Genomic DNA, 14,848 nt, shown 5'->3' on the forward strand with positions numbered 1-14,848 from the left:
CTGCCCCCTTCAGCAGCAGGGAACCCATCATAATTACATGTTAGGACAGGTTTTACACACAGGGCAGCGCTGGTAGACTGTTTTGTACAATTAAACTCCATAGGGCAGAATGAGCTCCTGTATCTTACTAAGAATATACAGCCATCTATCAGTACAAGTGCCCTCATATGTTTTTATATTTTTTTCAATTCTCTGAGAACCTCTATAATAACTGAGATAAGAATCTCATTAATAAAAGACACACAATGGCTGGAGTCAGGATGACTTTATAGACACTTTGTGTACCTGGTGAGCAGGTAATGTTGAATTCAACCGATGCACCGGAAACAGGTATGACCTGGCTGTAGATACTACAGAGTGATTTAGTCCCACATCCCCGAGTTGAAAATGCAACTGAATCGGATCCTGCAAAGATGGACATAAGAACATACATTGAATGCCATTTGTGTTACCAAATGTTGCTGTTGATTGCACCCATTTAACCCCTTATACGCTGCTATCAATAACAAACATGATATCTAAGGAGTCTGTATGAGCCACTGCCTCCTTGCCCAGCAGCAATCCCACAAAACCATCTTTGGGTGCCAATGGGTTGCTATGGAGGAGAAGCCTAATGATCACCAAGAAATCTTTAATTAGTAGATTGTACCAGAGGCAAGATCTAATAGTATTTCTTTCAGTATAAGGATATGTTCACACTGTGGAATTTATACAACTGGAAAAATTCAGCTCAAGAGAATTTCATTTTGTTTGTGGAATGTGCAAAACTCACACCAGCCGGGCAGAATTTCCCTGCCTTCCTTTCAGGTCAATGGAAGTTACCAGGAGAAATCTGCCTAAAGATCTGTCTGATGTTTAATTTTTCTGCTATCTGTAAAAAAAAAAAAAAAAAAAAAAAAAAAAAATTCAGTGTTTAAACTAAATAATAGCAATGCAGATTAAGGCTGAGGTCTTATCTTTTATTGAGCCAAACCCAAGATTGGCTACAAAAGAAATGGGAAATATATAGGAAGCTATTATACTTCTTCCTTCCACTCAATCCACTCTTGACTTTGACTAAAAAAGCAGTAGCAAAATCTGCAACAAAAAAGCAGCTTCTCTGCAAAGTTGGGGTCTCAGCCTTAGGCCAGGGCCCCATGGGTCGGAAACGTGCAATTTGCCCATGGAAATGCTGCAGGAAAAATTGTGGCTTTTTACAGTAACTGCAAAGTGGATGGGATTTTTGCGAATCTCATGCCCACTTTGTGGTTTTGGAAAGCGCAGCATGTCAATTATGCCTACAGAAACGCCAACGGTTTCCCTATAGATATAATTGTAACTGAAGGTCCAGAAAACTCCTCAAACTTTCTATTTAAAGCACTGCGGGAGGAACCACAATGCGTTGCCACCACGGTTTTTTCCACAGCGCTTTATAGCTGTGGGTCATCCTGTGGGGCTTTAGCCTTAAGGTGGAATTTGCGTGGGGTTTTTGGAGGTGGAATTTGCCTCAATTTCAACCCCAAATTCTGCCGTGTGAACATACTTCTAGGCTGGAACAAATCACGCAAAAGAAAAAACAGGTCCTTAATGGGCTGTCAAAAAAAAAAAAAAAAAGTATGGCTTTTGGAATGAAACAATCAGAAAAACAACCTATTATATATTTAAGCTGTTTCCTTAACCCCTTGCCACGCAGTTTCATTTTTTTTATTTTGCTTCATAATATTTTTCAAGAGCTATAACTGTTTTGCTTTTCCAATAACACCAAAAAATATGGGTTTGTTATTTGTGTGACAAGTTGTAATTTAATATTAATGCAAAGCTATTTTTGTTTCTGTCTTGTTAGATATATACCTTTATAAGTGTTACTAAAGTTATATATATATATATATATATATATATATATATATATATATATATATATATATATATATATATATATATACACATACACACACACATATATATATACACACACACACACACACACACACACACACACACACACAGTGCCTTGCGAAAGTATTCGGCCCCCCTGAACTTTTCATCCTTTTGCCACATTTCAGGCTTCGAACATGAAGATATAAAATTTCAATTTCTTTTTTTTTTTTTGGGGGGGGGGGGAATCAACAAGTGGGACACAATTGTGAAGTGGAACAAAATTTATTGGATCTTTTAACCTTTTTAAACAAATAAACTGAAAAGTGGGGTGTGCAAAATTATTCGGCCCCTTGCGTTAATACTTTGTAGCGCCACCTTTTGCTGCGATTACAAGTCGCTTGGGGTTATGTCTCTACCGGTTTTGCACATCGAGAGACTGAAATTCTTGCCCATTCTTCCTTGCAAAACAGCTGGAGCTCAGTGAGGTTGGATGGAGACGTTTGTGAACAGCAGTTTTCAGCTCTTTCCGCAGATTCTCAATTGGATTCAGGTCTGGACTGTGACTTGGCCATTCTAACACCTGGAGACATTTATTTGGGAACCATTCCATTGTAGACTTTGCTTTATGTTTTGGATCATTGTCTTGTTGGAAGATAAATCTGCGTCCCAGTGTCAGGTCTTTTACAGACTCCAACAGGTTTCCTTCCAGAATGGTCCTGTATTTGGTTCCATCCATTTTCCCATCAATTTTAAAAATCTTCCCTGTCCCTGCTGAAGAAAAGCAGGCCCAAACCATGATGCTGCCACCATGTGTGACAGTGGGGATCAGGGTGTGTTCAGGGGGATGAGCTGTGTTGCTTTTACGCCAAACATATCGTTTTGAATTGTGACCAAAAAGTTGGATTTTGGTTTCATCTAAGCAGAGTGCCTTCTTCCACATGTTTGGTGTCTCCCAGGTGGCTTGTGGCAAACTTTAAACGCGACTCTTTATGGATATCTTTGAGAAATGGCTTTCTTCTTGCCGTTCTTCCATAAAGGTCAGATTTGTGCAGTATACGACTGATTGTTGTCCTATGGACAGACTCTCCCACCTCAGCTGTAGATCTCTGCAGATCATCCAGAGTGATCATGGGCCTCTTGGCTGAATCTCTGATCAGTCTGCTCCTTGTTTGAGATGAAAGTTTAGAGGGATGGCCGTGTCTTGGTATATTTGCAGTGGTCTGATACTCCTAATTTCAATATGATTATTTGCACAGGGCTCCTTGGGATGTTGAAAACTGGATTTGGATACAAAAAGATTTCCCAGGCTTTAATCTTCTCCACAACAGTATTTCAGCCTGCCTGGTGTGTTCCTTGGTCTTCATGATGCTCTCTGCGCTTTAAACAGAACCCTGAGACTATCACAGAGCAGGCGCAGTTATAGAGAGACCTGATTACACACAGGTGGATTCTATTTATCATCATCAGTCATTTAGGACAACATTGTATCATTCAGAGATCTTCACTGAACTCAACGGAGTGAGTTTGCTGCAGAGAAAGTAAAGGGGCCAAATAATTTTGCACACCCCACTTTTCAGTTTTTTCTTTGTTAAAAAAAAAAAAAAGCTTAAAATATCCAATAAATTTTGTTCCACTTCATAATTGTGTCCCACTTGTTGATTCTTCCCCGAAAAATAAAAATTTGATATCTTTATGTTTGAAGCCTGAAATATGGCAAAATGTTGAAAAGTTCAAGGGGGCCGAATACTTTCACAAGGCACTATATATATATATATATATATATATATATATATATATATATATATATATTATGCTAATGATGTATGGCAATTGTATGTCTATTGCTTCATGCAGATGTGTTATAGGAGAGAAAAGTTTCGAGACAACTTTTGAAATTAAAACAGTTGTGTCACTTCCCTGTGACTCGATGTCGAATTACTTTTTTGGAGCTGTTATTTGTTAAAATGAGAAAAGTTGCAGATAAGTTGCAGGAGACTTCTACTGAAGTCTATGGATAAAAAGTTGCATGAAAAGAAGGATGATCCTCGTATTACTTGAATATTCGGGCCGAAACAAAACAGTTGCTCAAACAAATAGAATACATTTTCAATTTTCCAAAAGTCTGTGTTCTTCTCAAAACCAAAACTGCTGAGGTGTGACACCCATGAACCAGAATTATTCACAATCCACATGCAAGTGGAGGCCCGGAAATATAATAAACACTTAAACTCAGCTTGTCTTCTATCTCCTAGGTTCTCTCACGATGTCTGGTCCATAGGCACTAGAGCCTAATTGTTGTCCATGGGTGGAGAGCCCAAGACTTTTGGAAAATTGCAGATGAATTCTGTTTGTTCGCAACCGTTTCATTCATCTGTAGTCACATGCAACTTGCAGCCTGAACAAGCACCATCAGTCACATGTATTAGCTTTTACAGTTTCTGTACTTTGTGATAGCACTGATTGCAACCATTTAAACTTCTTACATGCTGCTGTCAATAGCAGAAGTGGCATCTAAAGATTTTGTCTGAGCAACTGCCTCTCTGCCCATCAGTATCCTCACAAAATCACTGCATAGTGCCAATCGGTTGTCGAGAATAAAGTTGGTCTAACGAAGATCCATAATCCTGCCATCGTTTTTTACCTAGTAGACAAGATTTAATAGTATTTCTATCAGTCTAAGGGTAAGTTCACACAGGTTTTTTTGGTCCACTCAGTTTCTGGAACAAAAAACGGGTAGCTGCGTCTGAATGCCGATGCACTGCATCCAGTCGTGCATGCTGCTCTGGATTAGGCCCAATGAATGGGTCTAGTCAGGAGAGTCTTCAGGCCAAATCGCAAGGCAAAGCGGCCTGAAGAATGAGCATCTCGCTTCTGACCATCTCCCATTAATTTCAATGGGAGCTGTCTTTTTGGTCAGGACTTGGAGGTGGATACGGCCTTAAAATCCGGACCAAAAAACCCGTGTGAACTTACCCTTAAAGTGACAAACGTGATACACTGCAACTCATCCTGCAAATAACAAGCCCTCAAATTGCTACATCAAATTTATGGATTTTGCGATGCAACGATGAAGAATCCAAATAAAAAAAATGAGTACATTATGAATAATGACACTTATTATGGTTTGCTAATTTTTTTTTAAAAAAAAAGTTAAAACCTTTTAAAAAAAAACATGTTATTTTATCATTTTTTAACAAATGTTTCAGCAACATAGAGAGTATTATGTGTCAATATTTCAGGTTATTGTTACTTTTAGCACACAACTATTTAGTGAACATAAAAGTGATCAGAAATATCTAAAGGAAGGTTCAATCTTAGTGAGACAAAGAAAGTATTTTTGGTACCTGTTATTTTTGCTTTCTCAAGAACACATGTATCCTCATCCCCTGTACATGTGACAGTATCTGTGGATGAACACCCGCTATAGTCAGCAGATATGCAGGATGGACAGACCTTTCCATTGGGGTTAGTGCTGGCATCTGGCACTGGAGACAGGCAAGAGAAAGAACAAAGTAAAATAGAGACTGAAAATTATACTATGACTTGTTTTCAGGACACTGTTAGGATTGTGCAGTAGCTGTGGCCATGATATGGGCGTCGCTGCCTGTTCCTCTGCACAGTCCAGGGTTGCAAGGGTTAATCTGCCTTGTCACAGCCGGGCGTGGTCGACTGTTTGACTGACATAGGTGTTGACCAATGAACGCTCGGACGTGGGCAGCTGGGCTATTTGCTTGTGACCGCCCCTTGCCTATATAAGTGGGCTGGATTAGTGGGCTGGATTAATGAATCCATCATGTTTCAGGTTTATAAAAGAGAAAAAAAAAAAAATCAAGTGTAACCTAAATGGTAGTATGCTTTGTTAGGAATCTTAGCCAATATCTTTTCATTTCCCAGGTATAGTAAAGGTATGTGTAGTAAAAGTCAAACATAAAATACAGCAAATAGGATGACTTACTTGTAGGAATTGTAGGAGTACAGTTGTCAGTGTTACAACATGTCATTGATGCCCATATGCGTCCTTGACTATTGATCATACTGCCTGTAAAGCCACAATAAGTTGCATTAAGGCATGACCGGATGAAAACTGGAGTAAGTTCCACCTAGAAGAGAAAACAAAAACAAGCTTCAGAGTCTGAATTCTTGCAGAGATTAAAAGGGGCAAATTTAACAACAAATCTATGACAGCTTTGTGGTGTAGATGTGTTATAATGTGGTGCACATTTAGCCCCATTCTATGCCTCAAGCTCCACTTTCACCAAATCAGAGAGCAGAGTGGGCTGAAGATAGTAGACCTTGGCCTAACATTTATTATAACTCACCAGTTTCCTGACAGAATTCATGCCATAAATATCTATTATATGTATGAGTGCAGTTTAATCTTAACACCTCACCATACTGAACGCAGGTAGTTTTTTTTTTTTTTTTTTTAAGACAACCCCTTTAAACCCCTTATGGTAAGAAGAGATGGTCAAACTTTTCAAGATTTGTTTTGTGTGCTATAGTGTAATGTGATGGACCAGGCTATAGGACATATCTGGCCGCGTTTTGGTAGCTGTGGCAATGGTTTATGAGTAGCAGTCAGCATCAGCAACAGTACAGTAAATGGAAGATGACAATAAAGGGAGATGTTAAAGGGGTTGAACCATCACAAGGATCCTATCTATACTGCTTGTTAGTTAATGTGGATTTATGACTTTTCCTAAATACACTGCTTCAGCAAAACTGCTTTGTTTGACCATAATCTTAATTCATTCAATTCATTGTTGACACAGCCCTTGGGCTTATCTGCTCAAATGTTAAGTGAAGTAGCTGCCTGCTCTGGGGGGAGGGAGGAGTGGCTAAGTGCACATGAGAGAACCTACGGGGCCACATCCTAACACTTGCTTAGACAGGAGGGGGGGACATTTTAGCGCTCTATATCTTTGGACTGCATCAACATATCTTGATGCTTTTAATTGCATTTTAACCGGTTAAGGACCGCTGGCCGTAAATTTACGGCCAGCAGTCCTGGTCTCTAAGACCAGCCGATTGTAAATTTACGGCCGGTCTTCAGAGACTCACTAGGCAGGGGGTGGGGCGGGGGGAGGGCAGGTATTAGGTGTTACTAACACCTAACCACCCCCTCAACAACGTTCAGTCGGACTCAGTTCCGACTGAACGTTTTAACCCTTTCGATCGTGCCGTGAAACATCACGGCGCGATCGAAAGGGATCTGCCGAAGAGTAAAGCTGATCGGCACCCCCCGCAGCGAGATCTGGGGGTGCCGATGTCAGTACAAGGTAGTCTGGGGTCTGGCCAGTGACCCCAGACTACCGGAGCCCCCACATACCTGGTGATCCTGCCAGGCGGTGGAGGAAGTGAGCGATGCAGCTCACTTCCTCTGCAGCTTACAGGACACGAGCAGGCTCATGTCCTGCTCGTGTCCTGTCTGCTATTGTGCATCAAAGCATCAACTGATTCAAGTGTCCTAAATGGACACATGAAAAAGTTAAAAAAAAAAAGTTAAATAAATAAAGTGTATGAAAAAAGTAATAAAGTTATAAAGACCAAAAATCCCTTTTTCTCTATACAAAATGAACTATATAAAAAAATACTAAAAATTAATAAAAACAATGCATATTTGGTATCGCCGCGTCCGTAACAACCTGTACAATAAAACTGAAATAATATTTAATGTATACGGTGTACATCTGGAAAAAAAAACGGAAAAAACCCGCCGGAAGTAATGATTTTTCACCAGATCACCTTACAAAATATGCTATAAAAAGTGATCAAAAAATCATATGGACCCCACAACAGTACCAATAAAAAGCGCAGGTTGTCCCGCAAAAAATAAGCCCTCAACCAACACTGTCAACCGAAAAATAAAAATGTTACGCCTCTCAGAAGATGGCGATGCAAAAATCACTGATTTATGTCCCCAAATGTGTTTTTGTTCTGCAGACTTAGTATCGCATAAAAAAATACTATAAATGAGGTATCACCGTAACCGTACCGACCCGCAGAATAAAGGTCACATGTTACTTATACTGTACGCTGCATGGTGCAAAATTTAAAGGGTACAACTCAATGCCAGGATTGATTTTTTTTTTTTTTTTAAATCCAGCAAGAAAGAGTTAATAAAATGTATTCAGTATGTTGTAGGCACCCAAAAATGGTGTCATTACAAAATACATCACATCCCGCAAACAACAAGCCCTTATATGGCCACGTCACCAAAAGAATAAAGAAAATATAGCATCTACCAATGTGAAGACAAAAAAACCCCAAAATCGCCAAATTATTAGAATACAACTGGCGGCGTCAGGAAGGGAATGTATAAGCAGTGTGAGCGAATATCAGGGGACACCCCAGATTTACAACTTATGAGGGAACAGACACCAGAAGTGACCCCCAGAGTGACTCCCCCAATCATAGGAGCTACTGGGACATAGTAGGGAATTTGGTGTCTGCAATGTTTTCCGCACCGCTTATATATTCCCTCTTCGCCATCCGCCGTGCAGTCACGTCCGGATACTAATACTCACTACACCCCCTGAGAAATTCTTTGAGGGGTGCAGTTTTCAAAATGGGGTCACTCCTTTGGGGAATCCACTTTTCTGGTACCTTACAGGCTCTACAAACATGACATGGCGTCCAGATACCAAACATCTGAATCTGTACTCCAAAAGCCTCATCGCGCTCCTTCCCTTCTGCGCCCTGCTGTGCGCCCAAACTGCAGTTTATGCCACATGTATGACACTGGTGTACCCCGGATAACGGACGTAATGTCATATGTGGGAATAAACTGATATTAGGGCACAGCCGGACACAGAAGGGAAGAAGGGTTATTGGGTTTTTGGAGCGCAGACGGTTTGGTTTTTGGATGCCATGACACTTTTGCAGAGCTGAAGCGCCAGTAAAGTGGAATCCCCTGATATGAGACCCTATTTTGGAAACTACACCCCTGAAGGATTTATCCAGGGGTACAGACAGCATTTTTAACCCCCAAGTTTTGCTATAACTTATTATCCATAAATGAATACGAAGCTGATTGTGAGAGGTGAAAATGACCATTTTTCCAGGAACCCGTCATTTCAGTGCGTAATATGTTGTGTCCGACTTGTATCAGAGATGAACGCTCTGAAAGCTGTTGTGCCCGGGATACCACCCGCTTACCAGTTTTTGGAGTGTCTCTGCTGACATAAGTTGGGCACAACATATCGGGTACTAAAATGGCGAATCTCTGGAAATTTTTCATTTTTAACTTCTCATTATCAGTTGCGATTTCATTTCTGGAAACTAAATAAATGCAACACTCAAGGGTTAAAAATTCTCGCTACTCCATTTGATAAATCCCATCAGTGGGCTAGTGTCCAAAATAGGGTGACATGTCTGCGGATTCCACTTTATTGACAATTCAGGGGCTTTGCAAAAGTGACGTCCAAAAACCAAACTGTGCTCCAGAAACCAAAATAGCGCTCCTTCCCTTCTGCGCCCTGCTGTGTGCCCAAACTACAGTTTATGACACATGTATGACACTGGTGTACCCGGGATAACGTACGTAATGTCATATGTGGGTATAAACTGATATTAGGGCACATGTATGACACTGGTGTACCCGGGATAACGTACATAATGTCATAAGTGGTTATAAACTGATATTAGGGCACAGCCGGACACAGAAGGGTTATTGGGTTTTTGGAGCACAGATGGTTTGGTTTTTGGATGCCATGACACTTTTGCAGAGACCCTAAACTTGCCCCTACAAAATGGGGTTTACAGTTACCTCCAGGTCTCTCCAAAAGGAACATGGCCCCCAGAAAGTCCCTCTAAATCTGTACCCCAAAAGCTAAAAAGCGCAGTGCTCCTTCCCTTCTGAGCCCTGCTGTGTACCCAAGCAGCAGTTTACACCCACATATATATTTTTTTGCCCCTCGGGATGGCCCCTTAATAGTTTTAGGAGTGCAGGTCTCTGACAACACAAAGTGGGTGCAACGTATTGGGCACCGAAATGGCATATTTCTTTCAAAATTTCAATTTTCATTTTGGACATTCATTTTTTGGAAGCATTTTAGGCACAAAATGATAATACCCCTTGATTCATTCCATGACAGGTATAGTTTATAAAATGGGGTCACTTTTGAGGGGTTTCCACTGTATTGGTACTTTAGGGGCTCAGCAAATGTGACATGGCCCCTCAAAACTATTCCAGCCACATCTGCCCTCCAAAATCCAAATAGCGCTCTTTCCATTCTGAGCCTCACCATGTACCCATACAGCAGATTATGGCCACATATGGGGTATTGCCGTGTTCAGGAGAAAATTTGTAACAAACTATGGGGGGCTTTTAATTCTTTAACTACTTGCAAAATTAAAAATATGGCGCTAAATGGACGATACATTGTGAAAAAAAAGTAATTTTTCATTTTTACGTCCCAATGTTAATAAAATCTGTGAAACACCTGTGAGGCCAAAATGCTCACCAAACCCCTAGATAAATTCTATGAGGGGTGTAGTTTCCAAAATGGGGTCACTTTTAGGGGGTTTCCACTATATTGATATTTTAGGGGCTCTGCAAATGCGACATGGGACTTGAAAAATATTCCAGCAAAATCTGTCCTTCAAAAGCCAAATAGCGCTCTTTCCATTCTGAGCCCCGCCATGTTCCCATACAGCAGAATATGGCCACACATGGGGTATTGCCGTGTTCAGGATAAATTGTTTAACGAACTTTATGGAGCTTTTTCCCCTTTATCCTCTTGTGAAAATGAAAAATTTGGGGCTAAATTGACAGTTTATTGGAAAAAAAGTAATTTTTCATTTTCATGCCCCAATGTTAATAAAATCTGTGAAACAGCTGTAGGGTCAAAATGTTCACTATACCCTTTCATATGTTCTGTGGGGGGTGTAGTTTCCAAAATGGGGTCACTTTTAGGGGGTTTCCACTGTATTGGTACTCTAGGGGCTCTGCTAATGCGACATGGCACCTAAAATTATTCCAGCAAAATCTGCCATCCAAAAGCCAAATAGCGCTCCTTCCATTCTGAGCCCCGCCATGTTCCCATACAGCAGAATATGGCCACACATGGGGTATTGCCGTGTTCAGGAGAAATTGTTTAACAAACTGTGGGGGGCTTTTACTCCTTTATCCCCTTGTGAAAATTAAAACTTTGGGGATAAAGTGACATTTTAGTAATTTTTCATTTACACATCCCAATGTTAGTAAAATCTGTGGAACAACTGTAGGGTCAAAATGCTGACTATACCCCTTGATGAATTCTGTGAGGGGTGTAGATTCTAAAATGGGGTCACTTTTGGGGGGGTTTCCATTGTTTTGGTACTCTAGGGGCTCTGCAAATGAGGCATGGTGCCTGAAAATTATTCCAGCAAAATCTGCTGTTCAAACACCCAGTGTCGCTCCTTCCCTTCCATGCACTGCTGTGTACCCAAAAATCAGTTTACGCCCACATGTGGGGTATTTCTGTGTACGGGAGAAATTGCATAACAAAATGTGAGATGCATTTTCTCCTTTAACCCTTTGTGAATGTGTTAATTTTAGGTCTAAATGAATGTATTAATGAAAAAAAATGAAATGTCTAAATTTCACTTCCATATTATGTTTATTCTTATGAAAAACTTAAAGGGTTAACAAACATCCCAAATGCTGTTTTGAATAATTTGAGGGGTGTAGTTTTGAAAATGGGGTGATTTATGGGGGTTTCTATTATATAGACCTTTATAATTCCTTACAGAACTGAAGCGGTCCCTAAAAAATTGGTTTGGAGAATTTTCTTGCAAATCTAGAAAATCGCTGTTACACTTGTAAGCCTTGTAACGTCCAAAATAAATTAAAAGACAATCAAAAGATGATGCCAATACAAAGCAGAGATATGGGAGATAATATTTATTCATGTATTTGGGTGGTATGACTATCTGCCTGAAAAGCAGAGAATTTCACATTTTGAAAATTGCAATTTTTTCCAAATTTCCATCAAATTTCCTAGTTTTTTTTATAAATACAAAAATATTGATTAATATTTACCACTAACATGAAGTATAATGTGTTACGAAAAAAACAATCTCAAAATCATTTGTGTAAGTTAAACCGTCTCAAAGTTATTGCCATTTAAAGTGACACATGTCAGTTTTGAAAAAAAAGGCCTGGTCTTTAACCCCTTCCCGCCGATGGCATTTTTTGATTTTCGTTTTTCGTTTTTGACTCCCCTCCTTCTAAACCCCATAACTTTTTTATTTCTCCGCTCCCAGAGTCATATGAGGTCTTAATTTTTGCGGGACAATTTTTTCTTCATGATGCCACCATTAATTATTCTATATAATGTACTGGGAAGCAGGGAAAAAATTCAGAATGGGGTGGATTTGAAGAAAAAATGCATTTCTGTGACTTTCTTACGGGCTTTGGTTTTACGGCGTTCACTGTGCAGCCAAAATGACATGTCCCTTATATTCTGTGTTTCGGTACGGTTCCAGGGATACCAAATTTTTATGGTTTTAATTACATTTTGACCCCTAAAAAAAATTCCAAAACGGTGTTAAAATTTTTTTTTTCTAAAAGTCGCCATATTCCGACGGCCGTAACTTTTTTATACATAGGTGTACGGGGATGCATAGGGCGTTTTTTTTGCGGGGCCGGGTGTACTTTTTAGTTCTACCATTTTCGGGAAATGTTATTGCTTTGATCACTTTTTATTCAAATTTTTAGCAGAATTAAAACAGTGAAAAAACGGCGGTTTGGCACTTTTGACTATTTTTCCTGCTACGGCGTTTACCGAACAGGAAAAATATTTGTATAGATTTGTAGAGCGGGCGATTTCGGACGCGGGGATACCTAACATGTATATGTTTCAGTTTTTAACTACTTTTATATCTGTTCTAGGGAAAGGGGGGGTGATTTGAACTTTTAATACTTTTTATATTTTTTTATATTTTTTTTTACTTTTTTTTTTATTTTTTTTTTTGCATTTATTAGACCCCCTAGGGGTGTTGAACCCCAGGGGGTCTGATCACTAATGCAATGCATTACAATGCTAATGCATTGCAATGCTTTGCAAAAAAGCATCATCTCTTTTGCAGGCTGTATACACCAGCCTGCAAAAGAGAGAATTTGCAGACTGGCTGGGAGCCCTTAACAAGGCTCCCGGCTGTCATGGCAACGGGGGGCCGGCCCTGGAGCATGCTCCAGGAGCCGGCGATCCCTGCCAAAATGGCGGCGCCTATGCGCCGCCGGGAAGATGGCGCCTCCGGCGCCTTTGACAGCAGCGCCGGAGGGGTTAATGCCTCCGATCGGTCCGGGGACCGATCGGAGGCATTAGAGCCGGTTGTCTACTGCTTGAAGCAGTAGACACCCGGCGGCTATGACGGCCGCCCGGCTCCCGGGCGGTCGCCATAGTAACAGACCCGACACGCGCCGTACTATTACGGCGCATGTCGGGAAGGGGTTAACATACTTTTGGGCCTGGTCCTTAACCGGTTAAAGAGGAGAATCTCATCTTTGAAATTATACCAAGAACTTGATGATTGACCCTACAGTTTTGGAGTGATTCACTGTTGAAACGCTGTCGGGAATGGAGATCTGCAGTTGGATATCAATGCCAAATAGCATTCTCAACAGTGAATGGCTCCAAAACTGTAAGTTGAATCATCAATTTCCTGGTATCATTTTAAAGATGAGATTCTCTTCTTTAAAATTCATTTTAAAGCATCAAGATATGTTGATGCAGTCCAGAGATATCTGCCTTAGTAGGGAGGACATAGTAACTACGTCCTCGGCTACTGAAGTGCCACCTTGGGAGCACCTATAGCTACATGCCTGGCAGTGAAAGGGTTAAGAGGCTATTTTCCTACCTTTCGTTGTCTTCTCCACGCCGCCGTTCTGTAGGAATCCTGGTTGTCGGTATGCAAATGAGTCCTCTCCCAGCACGAGAAAATGGCCACTTACAAAATTGTTTAAGTGGCCATTTTCCTGTGGCCTGTGGGCATGCACAGTCTGCTCTGCCCGAGGCCTAGAAGTCTGAAACCTGCACCAAAGGAAGACAGGTGAAGAGGACGTTTCTGAAAAAGATGGAGGGAGTTCTCTCGCAGCATTGAGGACGCCCCCAGTGCTGTTTGAGCGCTGGGGCTCACCCCCAGTGCTGCGGAAGAACTCATTTGCATACCGACAAAAACCAGGATCCCTATGGAACAGCGGCGCGGAGAAGACAACGAAGGTAGAAGAAGAATAGCCTTTAAGGCTATTCCAATGGGTTACTCAGAAAAAAAAAAAAAACGTTTGTATGATAGGAACCCTTTAACAATCTTTCTGCATGCTACTTTAACTTATTTAAGGGGTGTATTTTTGAAAATGAGTTGATTTATGTGAGTTTTCTAATAAATAAGCATTTCAAAGTTCTTTCAGAACTGAAAGTCTTTTGAAAAATGGGTTTTGGAAAGATTGTTGAAAATCTAGAAAATTGCTGATTGAATTAAGAGATGTTTTGATCCATAAGATACTCTACACTATGTTTTATAGATAGGTTCCTAGGAGCACTAAGTATTCTACATTATGTTTTAAGCTAATTTAAGATATGTTTTGTATCAAACTTGTTCAACTAAAAAGGAATTTGGGACTAGAGTCACTTGAACCCCAAATGAAGTTGGTTCATCTCTAGTACTAATAGATGTACAAAAGATTGTATTTTATCATATAACTCACCAATAATTGTTTGTGTTCGTATGGATCCACATGTAAAGCCTGAAGCACAAGTTATGCTGCTGCCTGTGCATGATGAAGTATAGGATATGCACTGTGTACACGAGAGTCCTATAAAGATACCACACATTTATCAGTTATTACACTGCACATTATATTGTTATCAGGGTTACATATCAAAGGGTTAATCTGTTCCAGAAATGTATTTTTGCTACAATGAGACCATCTGGGATTAATTAAATGAATAGTAATGTATTACATAGATGTGAGTATTATCATTCTACATACAGTGCACCTACTCAC

General features: G+C 40.3%; 1 protein-coding gene across 1 annotated transcript in view; it reads right to left on the bottom strand.

Annotated features, from left to right (window-relative positions):
* The window catches only part of LOC142209170 (uncharacterized), a 302,576-nt gene extending 287,958 nt beyond the window's left edge, over nucleotides 1–14,618 (bottom strand). Inside the window, exon 1 of the mRNA XM_075278101.1 lies at nucleotides 14,549–14,618. The gene's annotated coding sequence lies outside the window, so the exon portion shown is untranslated. The remainder of the gene's footprint in view (nucleotides 1–14,548) is intronic.
* Between the last annotated feature and the right edge of the window lie 230 nt (nucleotides 14,619–14,848).

The sequence above is a fragment of the Leptodactylus fuscus genome, chromosome 6 (assembly GCF_031893055.1).
Source record: "Leptodactylus fuscus isolate aLepFus1 chromosome 6, aLepFus1.hap2, whole genome shotgun sequence".
Lineage (NCBI taxonomy): Eukaryota > Metazoa > Chordata > Amphibia > Anura > Leptodactylidae > Leptodactylus > Leptodactylus fuscus.